We start from the raw sequence: 4,840 nt of genomic DNA, 5'->3' as shown, positions 1-4,840 counted from the left end.
ATGATCAATGCGGTCGATGTTCGGCAACATTTTACAATTGATCGGAGCTTCGGCGGTCGCGAACAATTGCTTGATTGGGTTCGGAAGGAAGCTAACAAAAATGGATTTGCAATTGTTATTTTAAGGTCGGACAACGGAAATAGTAGGCGGAAATCTTTCGTTGTTTTGAATTGTGAACGGGGTGGTAGTTATGTACAATCAAACCGGGTGCTAAAACACGAGGACACGGGGTCGAGAAAGTGCGGGTGTCCCTTTAAGTTGCGTGCTACTCGGAGGGTTGATGATTTGTGGCGGTTAACCGTAATTTGTGGAATTCATAATCATGCCTTGGATGTCAAGTTACACGGACATCCAATGGCGTGTCGTTTGTCCCGCAAAGAGAGGAATGTGATATCGGACTTAACGATAGTCAAAGTGGCGCCTCGCAACATACTTGCCGATATGAAGCGTAAGAAACCGGATAGCGTTTCAAATATCAAGCAAGTTTACAATGAACGACACAATCTCAAAGTGTTGAATATGGGTCCTCGGTCGGAAATGCAACAACTTTTGAAACTACTAGGCGATAACAAATATGTTTCAAGCTTCCGAACCTCCGAGGACAAAGTTACGGTGCGTGATATTTTTTGGACTCATCCCGAAAGTATCAAATTATTCAACACATTTCCAACCGTTCTTGTGATGGATTCGACGTACAAGACCAACAAGTATAGGCTTCCGCTTCTAGAGATAGTCGGTGTTACCTCGACGGACAAGACTTATTCGGTGGGGTTTGCTTTTTTGGAGTGTGAAAAAAAAGACAACTTTACGTGGGCCTTGGGAATTTGCAAGTCTTTGTTAGTTGATCAAGCGGTTATGCCAAACGTCATTGTCACCGACCGGGACAATGCTTTGATGAATGCGGTCGATACCGTCTTCCCGACATCTACCGCTTTACTTTGCCGGTATCACATAACTTGCAACGTGAGAAGCAAGTTGAAACCCGCGGTTGGGACAAAAGATAGGCCAGATGAAAACGGTAAAGTTGTTAAAGCCGGTGTTGTGGTTGATAGGATAATGGCGGCATGGAGGGAAATTTTGGATGCCTACTCTGAAGATGTGTATACCGAGAAATTGGTACACTTTAGGTCATTGTGTGGTTCCCTTAAGACTTTTTGTCATTATATCGAATCCACCATTCTTGACAAAGTTAGAGAAAAAGTCGTGTGCGCTTGGACAAATCGAGTTAGACATCTTGGTTGCACCACGACTAACCGAGTTGAATCCGCACATGCGGTCTTCAAGAGGTGGTTGGGTGATAGCAAGGGAGATTTGTGTCGGGGATGGGACACCGTGAACCAAATGCTTGAAAATCAACACAATGAAATTCAAACATCGTTCGGTCGGAGCAAGACGGTTATGGAACACCGGTTTAAAGGGCAAATTCTATTCTCCCAATTGATTTACAACATATCTCGAACGGGTTTGAATTTTTTGTTTCATGAAGCTAAGCGGTCGGAGACGACGGGGCCGGATAGTTCATTATGTGGGTGCACGATTAGAAAGACATACGGCCTACCATGTGCTTGTTAGGCCATCAATGCTCCAATAAGTCTATAAATACACACTCTTCTTCATCCTCTCCACACCACAAAACACAAATGACACAAACCTACCCCCACCTAGCATTCGTCTACTTTGAAACCGGCTACCCGATGCCGTTCCAATTTCGCTTCTCGCGCGACACGCCGTTTGCGGAGTTGATACCGTCGCTCAACACGCTTTTGCACTATCCCGAGAATCGAAAGGTTGTCAAGCTCGAGTACCGCTCGCCATCGCTTAACGACGAGGGAGGTATTAAGTTCACACCTTTTGAGATCAAGAACGACGAAGATTTGGCGGTTTTGTGGACAACGTTCGACCGATTTTCTTCGAAAGGCCCGATCGAGTTGGACGCGAAACTTCAAAGATCGGCGGACGATGTTATCAAAATGTTGACTCATCCCCACCTACATGTGATCAACAATATGTAACTTTAATTATATGTAATATTATCGTTGTAATCTTCACCCGATTAAATAAAGCGAATTGTTGTTGTTTTTCATTTTCTTCTGTCTAGACATATTTTCGGAAGTTCATTTCCGAATTCCCCAAGGGGGGTGCGTTCGGAGATGAACTTCAGAAACACCACATTTTCTGAAAAAGTAACTTTATTTCGGAGATGCATCTCCGAAAATCAATATTTTATATTAAAAAAAACACGTTTTCGGAGATGCATTTCCGAAAACACCTTTTTTAAGAAAAAAAGTACAGTTTCGGAAATGAACTTCCGAAACAAGGGGTATTGTGGTAAATTCACCAGGGGTGGGCAAGAAGGTTGGGAGGTGGGTGAAGAAATTTTCATATATTATCTGTTATCTTGTGTCAACCATACACATGATATAATAAGTCTTATCATGTCTGTATCATATTCTATCATTATTATGCTTGATATTCTATCATGTCACTATCATATTTTGTGTACCAAATGGACCCTAAATATGAGATTAATAAACACTTAGATCATATAACCAATTAGATATGAATTCGCGTGTTTGTAGAAAATAAAAAATCATAATCATATCAGGCCAACAATTTTGAGTGTTTTAAGAAAAAGGATGTTTTTTGTTTGTGGGTGTTAATGGAAATTACGAAGAAAAAAAAAATACTAAAAAAAAGTGAGAGTATAAAATTGAATGAATTAAGTGGTTGAAGTACAATACATATACACTACATGAATTTTAACAGATATTTTATGTATGATATGCATGATAGTTGGAACCAATAAAACTTATTATCAACAACAAACTTTTTTATATATATATTTCTTATGTGTCTTCCAAAATCATTTTGTACTCTGTCTTTCTACATTTTCAAGTTGTTCTTTTGCTATCTTTGTTATCTTTACTCACATTTTTTTAATAAATATTATAAATTTAAATCTAAGTGAATATAAATTAAGTAGTATATTGCAAGCTTGTAGGTTAAACCAGGTTAAAATTAGTTATATTTCTATTTGATAATTTTTTTTATATAACATATTTTTTAATTACATAAGGCGCATTCATATGGCGAATTAATTTGAACTTTCACTGTGTGGGTTCGTAATTCTTAATAAAAATAACTAAATACATATTAAGTATTTGTTCCATGTTCAAGATATAATAAAATAAAATAGAATAAATTTATATATATATATATATATATATATATATATATATATATATATTTCAAAATTAAAATTTAATGAGTTAATGTAATAAAAGAAATTAATCATATTATTTTACTATATTATAACCTACTGATGAAAATATTGCCATGAGATTGAAATTGGATTAGAACTTTCAAGCATGTAATAAAAAATTTGTATTTATTTGCGAATATAAAATTTATAATATATATTTTATAAAAATTATACTAATATAAAAATTAATTTTTAATACTCAAATTTAATTTCTTACCTATTTTTTTTTAATTTTAATTTGACATGTCAAACTCGGTGTTTGATTTTTTTTAAGTGGCTCAACACTTTTATATGTGTGTTATGTACTCTATTTTAATTTAATTTTGAACATATATTGAATACAAGATATTTATCTCATTTATATTATAATTTTTTTGACACATTTTAATTAATTAGTATTAATTATTTAAAAAATAAAAATAAAATATAAAAATTGTGTACAATAACATGCTTAACCAAAGGGTAACGCAAACGAGGTCACTACCTAGAGTTTTATTTTTTGTTTATTAACTAGACCTTAAATTAATTAGTAATATAAGAAAGCATATCTTAATAAATAATTTAGCGGTGCAGTATAATTCTATCCGCTATGAAGACAACGGTTAAACTCTTGCTAAAATGTAATATTAATAAAATTATTACGGTTGCATTTTCATTTTAGTTTTAGTTTTTAAACAATTTTTGTAATAATAATTAAAAAAATTATAATGGCTGCATTTTCATTCATCCAATGAAATTGGCAAAACAAAATTTATTTTAAAATTTTATGAATATTTTTTTTTTATAAATAAAATTTAGGTAAAATAGATATGATTATGTTCAAGTATTAAACTAGGTAAAAAAAAGTCAATAAATCTATTACAAATTCAAAACAAATAACACATAAAATTTTCTTAAATCAATATAGCTTAAGGAGAACATAAAATTAATCAATTTAACTATTAAGATGATAAAAAGTAATATCGATTTTTTTTTATATTAAGTAAAGATTAAAATAATAAAATCAATATATTTTATTTTCTATTATTTATAAATTTAATTGAAGAAAATAATAATTTAAGGAATTTATGGATGATTTTTTATTTAAAAATAAAATTTCATCCAAATAAAATTTTAGTTTCAAAAAATTTTGTTCTAAATTTTATGTTTGACCTTCAAATTCGCAGAAGCGGCCCTTTATAGTCAATACTACTACTATACACATAAAAAATAAAAATAACGAGTATATAAATGATATTGTTGCTCACACCACATAAATATAACGCACATAAAAAGGTAACCAGAAAGAGAAAAAAAAATATTGAAGAAAACATAAATTTGGGAGCCTTATGTTTATCCTTTATGAGTAAAATTGTAAGAGTAAATTATTTAGCTAAAAATGTAAAAGTTGTAAGAATAAATTATTTAAATAAAAATGTAAAAATTGTACGAGTAAATTATTTAGTTAAAAATGTAATTAACGATTGCACGATTTATTAACCATTAACTTGATAATTTCATTATAAAATTGGAACAATTATAATTTTCAAAAATTAGAAGACATAATTAAGACGTAGTTAAGAGGTATTTATGACACCT

The sequence above is a fragment of the Vicia villosa genome, unplaced genomic scaffold (assembly GCF_029867415.1).
Source record: "Vicia villosa cultivar HV-30 ecotype Madison, WI unplaced genomic scaffold, Vvil1.0 ctg.001367F_1_1, whole genome shotgun sequence".
In the NCBI taxonomy this organism is placed as follows: domain Eukaryota; kingdom Viridiplantae; phylum Streptophyta; class Magnoliopsida; order Fabales; family Fabaceae; genus Vicia; species Vicia villosa.
The sequence above is the reverse complement of the archived record's forward strand: the minus strand, read 5'-3'. Positions refer to the sequence as shown.